The sequence below is a fragment of the Crinia signifera genome, chromosome 3 (assembly GCF_055691185.1).
Source record: "Crinia signifera chromosome 3, ASM5569118v1, whole genome shotgun sequence".
Taxonomy (NCBI): domain Eukaryota; kingdom Metazoa; phylum Chordata; class Amphibia; order Anura; family Myobatrachidae; genus Crinia; species Crinia signifera.
Genome location: NC_139219.1, coordinates 73,768,885 through 73,789,131, shown reverse-complemented (window position 1 = coordinate 73,789,131; position 20,247 = coordinate 73,768,885).

Here is a 20,247-nt window from a genome sequence, read left to right as displayed (position 1 = left end):
AATTAACATTGTGATGCTTAGTCTTATAGTATAAGATTCCTAGATTACCTTCCCGGTTGCTGGATGACTGACAGACAGTTGGGAGACTGACAGCCATTTATCTGACATCGGAATCCTGATTGTCAGGAGTACGAAAGTCGGATTTCCGACTTACACTGGATATTTCCCTCATGGGGTTCCACGACCCCCATAGAGGAAGAATAGAATAGGTGGTGAGCACCCCGCAAAGGGATTTAATGCGCTCGATCCCTCCCCCCCCTCCCCCCTGTCAGGCTCCTGACAGTTGGGATCCTGATGTCAGAGAAACAACCATTGCAATCTCGAATGTCGGTGACATACCTACTTCCATACCTACTTCCTAGTTCCTACATACCTACTTCCATACCTACTTCCCCGGATTGTTTCCCAGTTTTCATATTTCATATTGTTTGTACTTTGTCAAGTGTGTTATAATTAGAAAAGATCAGGACAAACTGGCGTTCTTATCACAGGGCTCATTGCAATTCTTTTTTCACATTTTGTTTTATTAGTAAATTTGACCAGATCACATTCCCCATTAAAAGGATAAGAAATGGGATCTGGTTACTAAAGAAAAATCTATTTAAAGGCTTCTGAGGAGTTTTTCCCAAAAATTGCTCCAACAGCCCTTTAATACATTTCAGCGATACTAAAATATTTTGTAAGGGTTGTAAAAAAAAACTAATTTTATTATTTTATAATAAAGTGATAGCTGCATTTACAGCCATTGTAATAATAGTGAATCATTCATTTCATTACGAAGTACAAAATATACTATTTGGGTGGGTTTATAAACCTTTGTTACAGTACCTCTCATTTACCATACAAGACATGAGTGCAATTGATTGTGACTACATTTCGGTTCTTGAATCATATATGTTGCAGGCTTCCATGATCAGGATATAAACTATTACTGTACACTCGCATCTTGTTAGATTCCTACAGATTTCCAAAAGAAATACACATTTACTTAACCAATTATCAGATTTACTGTATTCTAAACATTATATGAATCATTGCTAATTCATTTGGTTGACTAGTGCATATTAGAAACATTCTCATTAGTATAATAACCTATGCAAATTTGCAATAATTATAATTACATTTCCACATAATACATTTTGCGGTGTCCCTATTAAAGTCCATGGGGGAGATTCTCTAAGAATCTCCGCCCCCCTTCGCCGCCCATCGCATATTTAATTATCGCATATGTTGTAACATATGCGATAATTAAGGCAAAGGACAGCTCTTGCGTTAAGAGCTGTCCTTTGCGGTGAGAGTCGCCGGGTCCCAGCAGGTCCCGGCGGCTCCCCCCTCCCTCACACACCCGGCGCTGCTGCGCCCGGCTCTCCTCCTCCCTGCACCCGGAAGAGGATCAGTGCAGGGAGGAGGTCACAGGTCCGGGCAGCACAGCTCTGTGCTGCCCGGACACAGGTGAGGGGGCGATGCGGGGCGGCGGGGGGTCGGCGCGGGGTGGCGGAGGGTTGCGGTAGAAGCCCATTGGCTTCTATGGGGCGTCGCCAGATTTTTCTGGCGATGCCCCCCGCCGCGGTAACCCGGCGGGGGATGCTTACAGCATCCCAAAATGCGGTAAAAACCCCGATAACGGGGTTTTTACCGCATTTTTCACTTAGAGAATCTCCCCCCATGTCCCTGCCTGTGAATGTAAATATTTTGAGTAATGGTAAATATGCCCCATACAGTGTTTTTCACAGCATTAAGTATTGCGTAAATATCCAGAACAGGTTCTGGAGGGGGATGTCTGGCAACATATACAGACTAGAAAAATAGCATTCATTAGAGAGACTCAAAAAAGAAAAAAAAAAGAGGACAATACTTGAACCAAACAATGCGTACTAGATTCCCACAGGCCCTAAATGAACATCTAGGTTTGGCACCATTTCTGGCGTATCATGTTTATAGGTTTACACGCTGTTATTTATATATATATATATATTCTATAAAAGAAATGAACAGAAGCGCTCCATAGTGCAGATAAAAGATGAAAAGATGGTACAATTTTTATTTCCTTTAAAACACTGGATCACAAAGTACAGAATCACGTACCACAGCGGGCGGTTAGACAGAACCGCACCGTTTACAGCAGGAGTGGGGAACCTTTTTTCTACCGAGGGCCAAATTTGAAAACCCTTCGGGGGCCATATAAAAATGATCAATTATCGGCATATACGCGTGGGCATTATACACAGGGCAGCGGCATATACATGTGGGCATTATACACAGGGCAGCGGCATAAACATGTGGGCATTATACACACTGGCAGCGGCATATACATGTGGGCATTATACACACTGGCAGCGGCATATACATGTGGGCATTATACACAGTAGTATTACGTTTATTTATAAGGCACCGCAAAGTGTCCGCAGCGCCGTACATAGCAAACAAAAAACAAATTACAAGGTAACGTACAGGGTGTGTTGAAAAATACAGTATAAATAGGGGTATAGCTGGTAGAACTAAAATCAGCATCAGTTCAGAAGTAGGTGTCAAAATTGTCGAGGAGACTGAAGATGAAGTAGAGGAAGGGAAGAACAGGACAGGAGCACAGGTGAGGTAAAGAGGTAGGGTGAGTACGTGAGGCAGGAGGACCCTACTCATAAGAGTTAACATACTAAAAATAGGTGGGTGGACGAACGAAAAACAATAGGATAAGTAGGAACGGAGGGGAACGGAGGCAGGATAGGAGGATCAAAAGAGGTTAGGAGGAGGGATAGGCTAGTTGAAAAAAGTGGGTTTTGAGGGAGCGCTTGAAGGAGGTAAGGGAATCAGAAAGCCTGATGGGTGGCGGGAGGTTGTTCCAGTGCAGGGGGGCAGTGCGAGAGAAGTCTTGGACACGGGAGTGGGAGGAGGTGATTAGGTGAGAGGTCAGTCGGCGGTCAGCGATGGAGCGACCGGTAGACAGGGCACCGGCATATACATGTGGGCATAATACACAAGGGCAGCGGCATATACATGTGGGCATTATACACACTGGCAGCGGCATATACATGTGGGCATTATACACACTGGCAGCGGCATATACATGTGGGCATAATACACAAGGGCAGTGGCATATACATGTGGGCATTATACACAGGGCAGCGGCATATACATGTGGGCATTATACACACGGGCAGCGACATATACATGGGCAGAAACACCATAAAAAGTGACAGTGTGGAGGAAGGGGGGTGTCACCCCCAAACAGGTTAATGTGATTATGTCTGATTATGAGAATCAGACATAATCACATTAACCTGTTTGGGGGTGAATCCAGTGGTAAATGACAACCCCTGGATCTGTCAGTCACTGGGGAAGGGAGGGTGAGAGAAGCAGCATTGGCGGGCGCGTCTTCTGCACATCTCCCCCGCCACCCGCCCGGCTATATTACTGATTAATCAGCCGCCCGCCTGCCTATATTACTGATGTATCAGCCGCCCGCCCGCCTATATTACTGATGTGCCCGCCCGCCTATATTACATACCAGGTGCCGAGGATGGCTGCTGCTGCCGCCGGGGAGATGTGCATAGGACGCGCCCGCCAATCACAGTGGCTGTGGAGGTGATGCGCTGGCAGTGATTGGTGGGTGCGTCTTATGCACATCTCCCCGGCGGCAGCAGCAGCCATCCCCGGTGGCTGGTATGTAATATAGGCGGGCGTGCAGCTGATACTTCAGTAATATAGGCGGGCGAGCGGCTGATTAATCGGTAATATAGCCGGGCGGGTGGCTATTTAAAAAGTAATATAGGCGGGCAGGCCAGACATACTGGGTGCGGGGGCCGTATCTGGCCCGCGGGCCGGAGGTTCCCCACCCCTGGTTTACAGCATGAAGGTTCCTGTGGGGAAAAGATTTGAGCAGCGGCAGCGGCAGCTTCAGTTGATCCTTGGACGAATAGAAATGATGACGCCAGGCCACGCCCCGTCATCATTTCTGTTCGACCAAGGATCAGCTGAAGCTGTTAATGAGCGGTCCCCCGGCTAGCAGGTGACGCCAGTACCCTGCTTCCTGGTGTATGGAACGCAAACAGGAGGTTGCTTAGCAACTGCCTGTGCGTCCATGGCCGGAAGTGTGGTGACGCTGACTTCCGCTGGCGGGGAGGTGGTTATCTGCGCTCCGGTGACCGGGCGGCTAGGTGAGTATATGAGGGTGACAGTGGTGGGGGGTTGTTTGCTGTAGGAGGGTCTGAGGACGGGGTTGGTCCCCCGAAACGTCACCCACATTCATGCAGTAAAGTTTGTTTGCACTATTGGATGACTCTGAGGCCGGGAACAACTTCCCTTAGACGTTGCTAGTCGGGTGCATTCATCGGTAAGGTATGTAGACTCTTGCGGTGGTAATTTTAAAAAAACTGGCCAGACGCTGATTGGTTGCTGTCACGACTGAAGGGCTGGATGAAGTCGTGTGGTGTGTAGCGACTGGAGACGGACCAGAGGATGAAGGATTAAATCGTGCAGGTTTAATAATAGAATTCATAAATGGAAACAATACACACTTGAATACTTTCTTAAAGTGGCAGTTAGTGATAAACAATACTTGAGCCAGTAAGGCACTTTAGAAGAAGAAAGTTCATTTGAATAATGACAGTTCAAATAGCATAGGACGGCAGGCTGGGGTCTTGAAGAATAAGAGGATCCGGAAAGAGAATGTACTTGATGGTAAATGAAGGATCCTTGAAGACTGGAAGAAGATGAATGATGAATGAAGATTGAAGAATTGCTTGGAAGCAGGAGACTTGAAGGGCTAGGCCAGGAAGCTCAGGGATACAGGCAGAGACCAGACTGTGGAGAGAACTGGCAGCGATGGGGTTAAGCAGCAACCTAGACCAACACAGAGCACGAGCAAGGCACCAAGGTCAGGAGAGGTGAGTCAGAGAGCCGGAGTCAGCTGGGAGCTGTGAACGCCTCTGGAGACTCTTTGCACTGACACTGAACAGCCCTAGGCAGATCCCCTATATCCCAAGAGGGCGGCTGCCATTGGCTGTCAGGTCAGTATGGGAGGAAACCTCAGACCTGGGCCAATCTGCTATTTTGCCCTTAACCAAGATGGCGGCGCCGGCCTCCCGGCACCATTACAGCACACACTGCTACACCTGTCGACGTCCCACGCTGCCTGCTGCCCACCAGACTGCCGCTGCCCGCTGCAGCTGACCCGGAGACCACTACACGCTAGCCGACGGCGGGCGCGGACGGGTGAGTAATATGCCCGCCGCGCACCGCCGCGGCTGAGTGTGACAGTACCCCCCCTTTCCTGGGTGACCCCAGGGCACCTACGCACCTTATGTGGGTTCCTTTGAAAGAATTGCCTCACCAGACGGGGAGCATGGAGATCTGCAGCATCAACCCAGGAGTTCTCCTCAGGACCGAATCCAAGCCACTCCACCAGATACTGCAGATGGGCATTGCGACAACGTGAGTCGATGATGCGTCTCACTTCGAACTCAATCTCTCTTTCAGAACCAATCTTGGGCGGTTTGGGCACCTTCTTTTGATATAAGTTCAATCTCAAGGGCTTTAGAAGAGACACATGAAAAGAATTTGAGATCTTCAGGGAAGAAGGAAGCTGTAGTCTGTATGCAACAGGATTAATAACTTGCGTGATTGGGAACGGTCCGATGAATCGGGGAGCCAGCTTCATGGATGGTAACCGAAGGCGTATGTGGCGGGTAGACAGCCACACTCGATCTCCAACCTTCAATTTGGGAGCCGCTCTTCTTTTCCTGTCCGCCATCCTTTTGTATCGAGCGGATGCTTTGAGGAGAGCGGTATGAACATCTGACCAGATTTTCGCAAACCGTTGTAAAGAAGCAGCAGCTGCAGGAACATCGGATGAAGATAAGTCTGAGAAATCTGGAGATCTGGGATGTTTGCCAAAAACAGTAAAAAAGGGAGTGGTGCCGGAGGATGAATGATAAGAATTATTGTGCGCATATTCCGCCCAAGGCAGAAGATCGACCCAGTCGTCTTGAGAAGAAGAGATGAATAAACGAATGAAGGCTTCCAAGTCTTGGTTGACCCGTTCCGTCTGCCCGTTGGTTTGTGGGTGGAATGCAGTGGAGAACTTGAGTTTGACTTGTACAGCGGAACAGAGAGCCCTCCAAAACTTTGCAACGAATTGCACTCCACGGTCAGATATAATCTCTTTGGGCAACCCATGAAGTTTGAAGATTGTGGAGATGAAGAGCTGAGCCAGAACTGGAGCGGATGGAAGACCTTTCAATGGGAAGAAGTGCGCCATTTTTGAGAACCGGTCAACCACCACCCAGATTACCGTATGCCCTTTGGAGGGAGGAAGTTCACAGATAAAGTCCATAGACAAGTGGGACCATGGTTCTGTAGGAATGGCTAGAGGTAGAAGAGGACCGGCAGGAGATGTTCTGGGGGACTTATGCTGGGCGCACTTTACACAGGAAGCGACAAAGCTGGTTACATCTTGACGAATGGTGGGCCACCAATATGAACGTAACAGGAACATTAGGGTCTTCTGTGCACCAGTATGTCCTGCAAAACGGGAAGCGTGTGCCCAGGACAGCACTCTTTTGCGAAGATTGAGGGGAACAAAGGTTTTGCCCGGAGGAGGTGAAGGTTGGACCGTAACTTGAGCAAAAACCAGAGGGTCGAGGATTGGTCGAGGAGGAGTCTCTAGGTCGGCCGGAGTCTCGAAGGAGCGTGAAAGGGCATCGGCCTTGGCATTCATCGACCCGGGTCTGAATCTGATCTGGAAATCAAATCGTTCGAAGAACATGGCCCAGCGGGCTTGACGAGCAGTAAGACATTGGGCATGCTTGAGAAATGAGAGATTCTTATGGTCAGAGTATACCGTGATCTTATGTCGTGCCCCCTCCAGGAGGTACCGCCACTCCTCCAACGCTAACTTGACTGCTAGTAACTCTTGCTCCCCAATGGGGTAATTTTTCTCTGCTGGAAGAAACTTCTTAGAGTAGAAAGCACAGGGGTGAAGTTCCTGGTCCTCTCCTTTCTGTGACAAGATTGCCCCGACTCCCTCTGAGGATGCGTCCACCTCGATAATGAAGGGTTTGTCGAGGTTCGGCTGAAGAAGAATTGGAGCAGAGACGAATGCATTCTTTAGTTGTTGGAAAGCTAGCGAGGCTTCGGGTGGCCACTGACTAGGATCTACTCCCTTGCGGGTTAGAGCTGTAAGGGGTGCAGCAAGGGTGGAGAAGTCCCGGATGAAGCGACGATAATAATTTGAAAAACCCAGGAACCTCTGGATACCTTTGAGCGTGGTAGGCGCTGTCCAGTCTTGGATGGCTCTTACTTTCTCTGGGTCCATCTCTATCCCAGTGCTGGTGAGGATGTGGCCAAGAAATGGAATGGAAGTGACCTCGAAGACGCATTTGTCTAGCTTGCAGAACAATTGATTTTGGCGTAGACGGCGCAGGACTTCAGATACAGTTTGACGATGGAGATGAAGGTTAGGAGAGAATATGAGGATATCATCGAGATACACCACGACAGAATGATACAGTAAGTCCCGAAATATGTCGTTTACAAACTGTTGGAAGACGGCCGGGGCATTGCAAAGGCCAAATGGCATCACCAGGTATTCGTAGTGGCCATCCCGGGTGTTGAAAGCCGTCTTCCACTCGTCACCGGAACGGATTCGGATCAAGTTGTACGCCCCTCTCAGATCCAGTTTGGTAAAAATAGACGCCCCTCTGATCTTATCGAAGAGTTCGGTGATGAGGGGTAATGGGTAGCGGTTCTTGATTGTGATATCGTTGAGACCCCTATAGTCGATACATGGCCGGAGAGTCCCATCTTTTTTTTTAACGAAGAAAAACCCCGCTCCGGCTGGCGAGGTGGATGGACGAATGAAGCCTTTATTCAAGTTTTCACGAATGTAGTCAGACATAGCCTTGGTCTCGGGTAGAGATAAGGGGTAGATACGACCCCGCGGTGGAAATTTCCCGGGTACCAACTCTATCGGACAGTCCCAAGGACGATGAGGGGGCAGAGAATCGGCACCTCCCTTGCTGAAGACATCAGAAAAAGAATGGTATGGTGTGGGTATAGACAAGGGTGAAGCTGGTGAAGACGGAAGACTGGAACCTCCCTCTTCTTGAGGATTCATTTGATTGAGTGGAATGATACGAGTCATGCAAGTGGTTAAACAGTTCGTACCCCAGGCCTTGATCTCCATGCTGGTCCAATCAATATGAGGATTGTGTTTAGCGAGCCATGGTAGACCCAGGACCACCTGGTGTGATGACTGAGGAAGAACTAAGAACTCTAGAGTCTCTTGATGTAGAGCACCCACTAGCACTGTCACTGGATTGGTTTGAAGGGTGATTTGCCCACTACAGATACGACTCCCATCCACTGCAGTGAGAACCAGGGGATGGGTCAAGGGTTGTACTGCCAGGGAGTGTTGAAAGACGAAAGATGAAGAAAGAAAGTTTCCTGCCGCTCCGGAATCCAATAGGGCCTGGACTTTATTTTCCCCTTGAGGGCACACAATGGTAATTGGAATGGTGGAAACAGTTGAGGAGGGAGATGAAAACAAGACTCCTAACCGGGCCTCCCTCGGGGAGGTTAGGAGCGGCCGTTTCCCGGACGCAATGGACAGGAGGACAGCAAATGGGCAGCACACCCGCAGTACATGCAGAGATTCTCCCGTTGTCTACGGGACTTTTCTTCCTGTGAGAGCCGAGAACGATTGATCTGCATAGGTTCATCAGGTGGTGTAGTTGTGGAAGGACTTGGTCTAGGAACGGGAACAGCATTTGGGGTGAAGCGAGGGCGAAGACGATCAGAGCGATTTCTCTCTAGTTGGCGTTCCTGCATCCGTAGATCTACTTTGTTGCACAGAGAGATGAGCTCGATCAAGGTAGCCGGGAAGTCACGAGTAGCTAATTCATCCTTGATACGACCTGCCAGCCCATTCCAGAAGGCGGAGAGGAGAGCCTCTTCGTTCCATTTTAATTCTGAGGCCAGGGTCTGGAACTGCACAACATACTGTCCCACCGATCGGCTACCCTGGCGAATCCTCAGGATTTCAGTGGCGGCAGAGGACACTCTGCCAGGGTCATCGAAGATGCGACGAAAAGAGGTAATAAAAGCTTCATAGTCATTGAGCAGGGGGTCAGAGCGTTCCCAGAGAGGGGACACCCAGTCCAGAGCTGACCCTGCCAGGAGAGACACAATATAGGCCACCTTTGCCTTGGAGGTTGGGAAGTGAGATGACTGCAAGGTGAAGTGGACATCACATTGGTTCAGGAACCCACGGCATGCCCTTGGCGAACCATCATACTTGCTGGGAGTAGGGAGTTGCATGTGATGAGGAACTACGGATCCTGGTGTGGAAACAGGAACTGGAATCTCTGGTGCTGGAGCAACCGACACTGAGGGAGCCGCCTGGGGCGGGGACAAGGCCTGAAGAAATTGAGCCACTTGGCGTTGGGTAGTTTCCACTTGTTCAAGACGAGTCACGATACCTTGAAAGACGTCCGCCATGGAAGCCTGTACTTCACCCGACTCCATCGGGTCAGTGCAAACTGTCACGACTGAAGGGCTGGATGAAGTCGTGTGGTGTGTAGCGACTGGAGACGGACCAGAGGATGAAGGATTAAATCGTGCAGGTTTAATAATAGAATTCATAAATGGAAACAATACACACTTGAATACTTTCTTAAAGTGGCAGTTAGTGATAAACAATACTTGAGCCAGTAAGGCACTTTAGAAGAAGAAAGTTCATTTGAATAATGACAGTTCAAATAGCATAGGACGGCAGGCTGGGGTCTTGAAGAATAAGAGGATCCGGAAAGAGAATGTACTTGATGGTAAATGAAGGATCCTTGAAGACTGGAAGAAGATGAATGATGAATGAAGATTGAAGAATTGCTTGGAAGCAGGAGACTTGAAGGGCTAGGCCAGGAAGCTCAGGGATACAGGCAGAGACCAGACTGTGGAGAGAACTGGCAGCGATGGGGTTAAGCAGCAACCTAGACCAACACAGAGCACGAGCAAGGCACCAAGGTCAGGAGAGGTGAGTCAGAGAGCCGGAGTCAGCTGGGAGCTGTGAACGCCTCTGGAGACTCTTTGCACTGACACTGAACAGCCCTAGGCAGATCCCCTATATCCCAAGAGGGCGGCTGCCATTGGCTGTCAGGTCAGTATGGGAGGAAACCTCAGACCTGGGCCAATCTGCTATTTTGCCCTTAACCAAGATGGCGGCGCCGGCCTCCCGGCACCATTACAGCACACACTGCTACACCTGTCGACGTCCCACGCTGCCTGCTGCCCACCAGACTGCCGCTGCCCGCTGCCGCTGACCCGGAGACCACTACACGCTAGCCGACGGCGGGCGCGGACGGGTGAGTAATATGCCCGCCGCGCACCGCCGCGGCTGAGTGTGACAGTTGCCAATCAGCGTCTGGCCACAATTTTCGAAATCAGCAGCGCTTCCCGCCCCGGCGCTCAGCAAATAGCGCTACAAGGTCCCAGCTCCCGCTGCCACCACCCGCTGCTCCCCAGTGCTCTCTGACTGATTTGGCAGCGGCGTCGTGAGTGTGGGGGGCCCGCTGATGTGTGGGGGCCCCGGGGCGACCGCCCCTATCGCCCCTGCCTTAATCGGCCACTGCCGCTGGCACTTGTAGTTTCACAGTACAAGAAATAGTTAAATAAACACACACTGACACACATGAGAAATAAAACTTTAATACTTTAATACATACATTACACATTACTGATACTTACCTACTGTATCTTGAGCCCGTAGGTAGGTCCCTGGATCCGGGGTCCAGGGCTCCAGGGCTGAAGAGTCCGGGGCTCCAGGGCTCCGTGGCTGAAGAGTCCGGGGTCTGGGGCCTTGGGTCCGGGGCTCCAGGGCTGAAGAGTCCGGAGACCGGGGCTCCAGGGCTTCAGAATCCGATGAAATCCATAGGGATACCTATGGCTGGTTTTAAAAAAATCGGGGAACTCCTATCTGTTTGGTTTCCTGATTTTTTAATACCAGCCCCGGCTCTTTGAGCCTGGTGCTGGTTCCAGCAGTGGGGGTGACCCCACGCCCTTTTTTTTATTTATTTTGTTTTTGTTTCTATTTTTTTTTACACACTGCTTCCTGCACGGATCTGACTGATCCACGCAGACTGCCTATACGAATTCGTATTAGGGGCAGTATATACGAATCAATGAGAATGAATACGACATTGGGGATTACAAAGCAGTCGTATTTGACTGCTTTGTAAATTCCCCTCCGGAATACGAATTTGCATATGGCTAAAACAGCCGTATGCAGTCGTATTCATTCGTATTAAGAATACGAATATGACCAATCGTATTCGTATTCTTAGTAAATTTCCCCCTATGTCTCTAATATGTGGTATAGTGTTATATAAGTGAAATTATATATTGCACCCTAGTTTAATGTTTCAGTATTGTACAGTATGTCTATATTGCTTTAAATATGCTTACAGTAAAATAAAATGTCCAGTGTAATTTTTCATCCTTACTACTGACAGCTCCTAATTAGGAGTCAGTACAGAGACTAATATTAAAACAGCTGTAGACCTGAATGGCGCCCCAATGAAGCTCATGTTTTTATTAGGTGCTGCCTTGCAATTATATTGCCCTAACACCCACGACCCCATGGGGGGAGCCATGTTACAGCCCCTAATTATGAATCTAGAACACAAATTTGAATTTCCATTTTATCATCTTGGGAAAAAAATGTCCAAATAAAGTAACTGATGTGTGGAGTTATAATATAAACCAAAAAACCTTCATACCCAATAGATATGAAATACCAGTATGTGCATCCGCAATGTCTAATACTAATTTAAATTTTCTTCAAAATAATATCAACGCCACCTTTATCATTTGAATAGAGATGATACCAAAAGTATATTTCTTACCTAGCACGGAGAGAAAAGAATCACCGGGAAACATGTAATTACCACTGATGCTATGTACTGTGATATGATTGCAACACAATAGGTCCCTCAGCTCCAAGAATAAATATTCCTCTGATTTTTAAATTATACTTCAAGTTTAAGGCTGAAAATAATAAATGTCCACATAGATATTCATTACAAAAACTGTTGCCTTTTAATTGGCATATAAGGAGTACATTTGGTTTTCCGTAGAGATTTTTATTGCTTTTGAATACAAATGGACATTATTATTTATGAATTGTTGGAACCACAATAGTGAAAAAAACCATCTTTTAATACTTTCACTGAGAATTCCTTTCCATTACTGTAAAATAAATATATTGCAACAATAACACCCGGATTTTAAATGGTATGCGGTCACTTGGTAGACTATGGGCGGTATTCAATGAGAATACCTGCGAGGTGCAGCGAATCCTTTTTAGGATTCGCTGCACATTCGCCACGTTCCGGAGCCGGCGGGCTCCGGTATTCAACGTGTCAGGGGCTCGCTGCCCCTGACTGGCGAATATGAGCTCCTGCGGCGATTGCCGCAGGGAGCCTGAGGACGGTGCCAGGCAGAGAGATGGTAGTCTCTCTGCCTGCCCCAGAACTTTGTGGGGGGTAGGTGGGCTCCCCGGGTGCCAGGCAGCACAGGCTGCCCCCCGGGGGTGCCAGCAGGGGAGCGTATATTCACTACACACGATCGTAACGATCGGGTGCAGTGAATATATGAATATGTAATGAGCGGCTCGGCTCCGGCGCCCCCTGCTGGATGCTGTGTAAAAAAAAAAAATATATATATATATATTTTTTTTTTTAAATTAAATATATATTCATGTGCTTACAGCACATGAATAAAAATAGCATGCCCCTCCTCAGAATAAAATTCCTGATTTTTTTACACCAAATGTAAAAAACAAAACACTTTATTTTAAAAGTTCACATTCCACTTCACCATAAAAAGATAGCGATTGCTACTCGGTGAATCATGGTGAAAAAAACCTTGAAATGTATTCGCCATGTGGTCATTGAATAGGGTGATTCACCGTTTTAGTCAGAAATTCGCCAAACAGCACAAATTCGCCATAAAAACATGGCGAATCAGGCTCATTGAATACCGCCCAATGTCTAGGTCGGGGGTCACTAGGTTGACCTCTAAAGGTCTACAGTGACTAGGTCAACACCTTGAAATGGTCGACATACCCACAGTCAACATTAACAAAAGGTCGACAGAAGCTTATTGTCAACATAGACAAGGATGACATGAATAACGCCGACATTAGTTTTTCATTTTAAAAAGAAAAAAGCCCCTCTAGGGCTCAGACTCTACTGCGCTGTGCAATAGAGCGGTGCTGTGGTGGTAGCCGGGAGAGAGGAGGGGGTCTGAATGAATAGAGCTGCACATGGACCTTCTGCTCTCTTAAAGTGACTCTGGTTCAGATTAATTAACAAAATATATATAAGCTTATGGGCCAGATGCACTAAGCTTCTAAAGTGTTAAAATGGAGAGTGATAAACAACCAATCAGCGCCTACCTGACATTTTTCAAACACAGTCTATGACATGCCAGGTAGGAGCTGATTGGCTGGGTGTTTATCACTCTTCATTTTATCACTTTTGAAGCTTAGTGCATCTGGCCCTATATATGTTGCAAATTTTAAAAAAAATTCTATTGACAATTTTGTGTCTAGTAAGGGCAGACGATTGGACTGCAGTGCCATTGTTATGCCACTGATGCAGGCTACTCCCTGGTGCAATAACTGAGCACTCAGATCCACAGACATACACACAGCAGACTATGCTGTCACTGGGCATATGCAGTAGCTCAATTCTTTATACCACATGTAGTGGCCAGTGACCAGGCCACGGAGAAGGGTAGTTTCCAGGCAATTGTAAACCCTCCCCCCATGCATTTGCCTACAATATGATTACAGAATCATCAACATGTTTAATTATGTTCTCATAGATATATCCTGTATATACAACTGGCTAAATGCAATGCAATCAGCTGATGACATATAATTGCATTACAAAATAGACATAGAGGTGTATTCAATCTGTGCCCTTATTTCTACCAGTGGAAAGAGCGGCACTGGCCTATTTGTTGCTTCTGACAGCATTGAATGCTTTCAGATTCTGCTTTTTTTTTAAGTCACATCTGAGTTGTTGGAAACAACTGTCAAATTCTCTGCAGATTCCGACAAAACGCAGCCATTCTGACACTCGAGAGTCGGAACATTAAATACTGATTGTCGAGTTACAGCCGTAATGGGTTGATAACCACCATGAATCTGACTGTTGGGACCGTTCCGACAGTCGGATTCGGGATTGAATACCCCCTAAATCATTATGTATAAAATATATATGTCTAACTGTTTTCTGATACAATATTACACTACCATTGCTTGTAGACTTGTATCTTGTCCTTGCATGGTTAGGATTCATGGAATCCTGGGTTGGGGCTGTAGTCCTAGCAAAGTATCAGCAAAGTACATCATTATTGGAGATTACAGATAAGGAAACAGGGGTTCTTCTAATTGCATAACATTGTGGACAACAATCGAATTTAAGGAAGTCACATTGTTTTTATTTTTTATTAAGAATAGCGTAACTGTGCTCCAATGAAGTTCATCCTATGACACAGACATGCTGTAGATGTCTACTGATTAAAGTTCAAAGATTTAAATTGCCTTTTTTCCGCTTGTCCTTTCTCATTTTAAAATATTCCTAATCTTAATGTGGAAAGTGACATATTCCTTTCCTGGAAAGTGCCTAAAAGGAAGCTAAAATGCTTTTTTTTTCTTCCTGATGACCTGTTTTCTGTTATATATAAAGGACAAAATAAAATACATGATGACGGTGCTGAATGCTTCATATTCCAGGAAGCTATTAAAATAGGTAGTATAGTTTCCAAGTTAGTCTGAAGCTCATTAATTGCTCTTAATCTTATAGGATTTTATGTGATGTGAGGTTCCTGCTTGCATTTTGCACTGCATACTGATAAGCTGTAACAAGGTCTATAAATCACAGCAGCATCTTATTACAGAATCCATTCCAACTCAGGGGGCACCTCTTTCTCTGCAGCCATGCCTCAGACAATATATTTCAGGACTATTTCCCTCATACTGAATATACGGCTCACTTCAAACTTACTATTAGTAAGAAAAATTGAATAAATAGTGTAAAATGGACAGTAAATGATTACGGGGGTTATTCTGATTGACATGCTCCCCTGCGTATACGTGCAAGAGAGCGATGTTGAGCATCTGAACATGCGCATTTATGCCGTCCCGTTCACACCTAGAAGTGCGGGCGCATGGGTGGCGGCATGGGGTCGTGCCCATGGAAAAACGCAGCGTTTCATGGGGGTTCTCATGAAAATGCTGGTCATTCTCATGTAAATGCATCTGTGACACAGGTGCGGGGGGTGGGCAGATGACCTCAGCAGATGTCAGCTGCCTGCCCGCTTCCCGTGCACCAGCAGATGAAAGACACCAAAGAGGTGCGAGCGCTGTAGAAATCATTTGATGGTCGGCGACCATTGAATGATTTCTTCCACGCACAAAAGCTGCAAATGGATGTTTATGCTAATGGTCATTGCAGTATGTGGCATAATGTGTAATGGGCAATTCGAAGTGTAGCATAATGTGTAATGGGCATTATGGCGCATGGTTTAATGTGTAATGGGCATTACGGAGTGTGATATAATGTGTAATGGGCATTACAGCATGTGGTATAATGTGTAGTAGGCATTACGGCATGTGGCATAATGTGTAGTAGGCATTACGATGTGTGGCATAATGTGTATTAGGCATTACGGTGTGTGGCATAATGTGTAGTAGTCACTGCAGTGTAAATTTTTACGTGCGCCTTTGGTGCACACTGCTATTTTTGGTGTGTATGTCGACCTGTATGGTGGTTTTGCCAGATTTTCCCCTGCCAGACCTGTCCCCGCACTTACTCACCCTGTCCCTGACCTGGCCTGGCCTGTCCCCGCACACATTCACCCTATCCCCTGCTTGACCTGTCCCGGTACTCACTCACCCTTTCCCTGCCGGACATGTACCAAGACACACTCACCCTGTCCCCTGCCTGACCTGTTCGTGCACACACTCACCATGTCCCCTGCCTGACCTTTCCCAGCAGCCACTCACCATGTCCCCTGCCTGACCTGTCCCCGCACACACTCACCCTGCCCCCTGCCTGACCTGTCTCCGCACACACTCACCCTGTCCCCTGTCTGACGTCCCCACACACACACTCACCCTGTCCCCTGTCTGACATGTCCCTACTCACACTCACCCTGCCCCCTGCCTGATCTGTCCCCACACACACTCACCCTATCCCCTACCTGACATGTCCCTGCTCACACTCACCCTTCACCCTGCCTGACCTGTCCCTGCACACACTCACCCTGTCCCCTGCCTTACCCGTCCATGCACACACTCACCCAGTTCCCTGCCTGACTTTTCCAAGCAGACACTCATCATGTACCCTGTCTGACCTGTCCCTGCAGACACACACTCACCCTGTCCCCTGTCTGACCTGTCCCCACACACACTCACCATGTCCGCTGTCTGACATGTCCCCACACACACTCACCCTTTCCCCTGTCTGACATGTCCCCACACACACACACTCACCCTGTCCCCTGTCTGACCTGTCCCCACACACACTCACCATGTCCGCTGTCTGACATGTCCCCACACACACTCACCCTTTCCACTGTCTGACATGTCCACGCACACACTCACCCTGTCCCCTGCCTGACCAATCCCCACACACACTCACCCTGTCCCCTGCCTGAACCATCCCTGCACACACTCACCCTATCCCCTGCTTGACCCATCCCCGCACTCACTGTACCTGATCTGTCCCTGCAGACACTCATCCTGTTCCCTGCCTGACCTGTTCCAGTACACACTCACCCTGCCCCTGTCTGACATGTCCCCACACACACTCACTCTGCCCCCTGCCCGACCCGTCCATGCACACACTCACCCTATCCCCTGCTTGACCTGTCCCCACACACACTCACCCTGTCCCCTGCCTGACCTTTCCCTGCACACACTCACCCTGCCCCCTACCTGACCTCTCCCCGCACACACTCACCCTATCCCCTGCTTGACCCATCCCCGCACTCACTGTACCTGATCTGTCCCTGCAGACACTCACCCTGTTCCCTGCCTGACCTGTTCCAGTACACACTCACCCTGCCCCTGTCTGACATGTCCCCACACACACTCACTCTGCCCCCTGCCTGACCCGTCCATGCACACACTCACCCTATCCCCTGCTTGACCTGTCCCCGTACACACTCACCCTGTCCCCTGCCTGACCTTTCCCTGCACACATGTAATAAACTGGAATTTTATTGTAATGTTTCTCTGCCTTTCTATTTTGCAGGATACTTCTTCTTTCCTCTTCCACTTCCAGGATTATTCCATTGTCGGTAAGTATAATAAACAGGTTTTTAGTTTATAATGAAGTATTTATTTATGAATAAATTTATATATTTGCGAAGTATATAATAGTTCCACTTCAACAGGTTATGCAACAAGAAATTGCAACATAAAACAAATTAAATTAAATTTACCATTTTCTAGCAATACATTAGAATTTTTATAGATCAAATAGCTAATAACAATAGTTAACCCACAGTGAATATGACAAAAATTCACTTGCATACATCTAACATCTCAATTACAATACACATTTACAACTAATATACTGTAGTCGGCATTGCCACTTTAAAATGCATATTTCACTCTTCTGCTAACAGCATAAATTGAGTCCCAAAAGATTTTGTAACAGTCTATCCTATTAACTCACAAAGTTCTGAGTATACACTGTGCACTGCTCCTCACAACGATTCTCTCCTTAAGGTAGAACTACTCTTGCAACAATGGATTATCTTATCCTATAATACAGTATGTCAAGTTCCTAGTCTTTGTTGGTTACAACCAGGGCTATTTTTCAGCAGGAACCAGCAGGAACTCAGTTCCTGAACCTCTAATTAAAAATGACATCATCATGAACTGAAAATGTACTTTCCATAAGATGTGTGCCCATAACTTTTATTTTAAAGTCATCTGTGAGTGCCTTTATTTCTAAATACAATATATACATCTAACTCTCCCTCCCTCTCTCTCTATTATATATATATATATTTTTATTTTTATTTTATTGATCCGCCCCCAGAACTGGAGTTCCTGGACCTATTTTTCCAGAAAAACAGTACTGGTTACAACAGATGGAATATTAACCTATTGTTTCCAGCTTGTAATCCCACACTTTGAACAAGACTTTGCTTTACTTTGACTTTTATTTGCAGAAGCTGAGAAGACCCTGAAGTATAAAACCCTTTTCCTTGCAGGCAAGTGTTTTGTCAATCTTCACTAAATGCTTTCCTTTATAGGTAGAATAAATATCTAACTGTATAACATCCTTAGCAAAGTTCTTCTTTCTTTATTCCACTGCTTCATCACTTTATCTCTATCTATTTCGCCTCTTTGCAATATTTATGGAACTGTGAACTGTATAAAGGTGCTCCTCTCTAGGACTCCAGCCTCTCAACTGTTTAGTGTGACACTTGTAGTTCTGCGACTGGCAATTTATACTTTGCTATCTCCTTATGCAGGGTCTCAAGACTATACGTTTTGCACTATAAATCTTTGGCTACTTTATTTGGAATTGTACTTATACTCCGGCTCTTCTTATGCTGGGCAAATCTCACCAACACCTCACTGTATTGCAATTGCTAACTTCTATAGACAGCTCACTAGCCAGGGGGATGGAGGCAGGGGTAGGGTACAACTGCTCACCGCTGGGTTAACTGATGCTGCTATTCATCAGCACACCTCCGGGGCTCCACTCCACTGACAGCCATGGGGGCCTAACTGCGTCACAGCACTCTCCTCCCCCTCTCAGCCTCAAGCGCTTACCGTTGGTTTCTTTCTCCAAGGCCTCGCCTCAGTTACCACCCACCTCTAGGGCAATTGGTCTCAGCTACTTGCCGGGATTTCAGCCACATTCCTCCACCGTCTACAGCCCGCCTCCTGCTGTAATGTTTACTCTTGCGCCCCTCAGTGTCACTCCTTACTTTAATGATTCTGGCCGCGATTCCGGGTCCGCTCAGCGAGCGGTGTCACGCCTCCTGGCGGACCAGAGTGCGATAGGCTCCGGCACCCGGTCACCGGATTTCGGGCAGATAAGTATCACCTCTCCAAGTTCTCACTGGCCTTCCTGTCCCAGCAGCCGCTCTCTGTTCCTCTATACTGCGTTACTCTGCTTTACACAGCAGCTCTCCATTTCAGCTATATTGTGCCGCTCTGCAGTCTCTCTCCTCTTTAACCGGTCAACTGTCACCTCCAAACGGCCCCCTGCCTTTTTTTTATGCCTCTGCATGCGGATTTGTGGCATGAGCTCCCCAACTTTATTAGTACTTCACAGTGGCTGTTCTCAGAAATTTTCTCCCCTATGTGGCAGGAGAAGTAGTTCAGTCCGTGATTCCTTCGCATGGACTAAGCAAACAGACTAGTCCAAGATGCCTAAAGTGAGGGGCATTTCAGTTCACCTAACAGTTTCTGATGACACTCACATACTTTTCTGTAAAAAGGTCTCTGGTTTCTAATATTTTATTCCCTCTATGAGGGACCATAGTTCATTAACTTACGGTATTTACTAAATATACATGTATAACATTACCACATGTGCTGGTTATTACATACAACCCCCCTAGAAATTTGCGTGTCCCCACGCACTCTTACATAAAATATTACAACTTATCAAACAGATACATATCAATTTTATACAAAGCTACTCTCTATATCGTAAAGGTAAATTACCCTTACTACTTCTCTCTGACCTTCTTAACTCTGATACAGACGTGTCTATCTTTGACAAAGCAGTGCTATTCATATCATCAATTACAATTTCATGACGACCATAACATGAACTTTGTAAGCTTGGGCAACTAGTCCCCGTAATAACGGGCCCAGTCATAAGCATTAACATTGCCATGGGGTCAGTAAGAGGATCACCCCTCTCTTCTTCAGGGAATCGGATCCCCCTTTCCTTTTCATCTTTCATAGTAGACGGTAACAGTTCAGTTGTACACAGTTTCAATCGATTTCGATGCACCACACTAGTGTATCCATCTGTTTGTCTCTCTATCCGATACGTGAATATGTTGGTGTCTGGGACCCCAACAATTTGATAAGGCTCTTCCTCCCATTTGTCGTCTAACTTTCCAGAACGGTGATTTTTCCTTTTCCACACACGACTTCCCAGTGGTAGGGAGATTGCTCGAGCGTCAACGTTATAATTTTGTTCT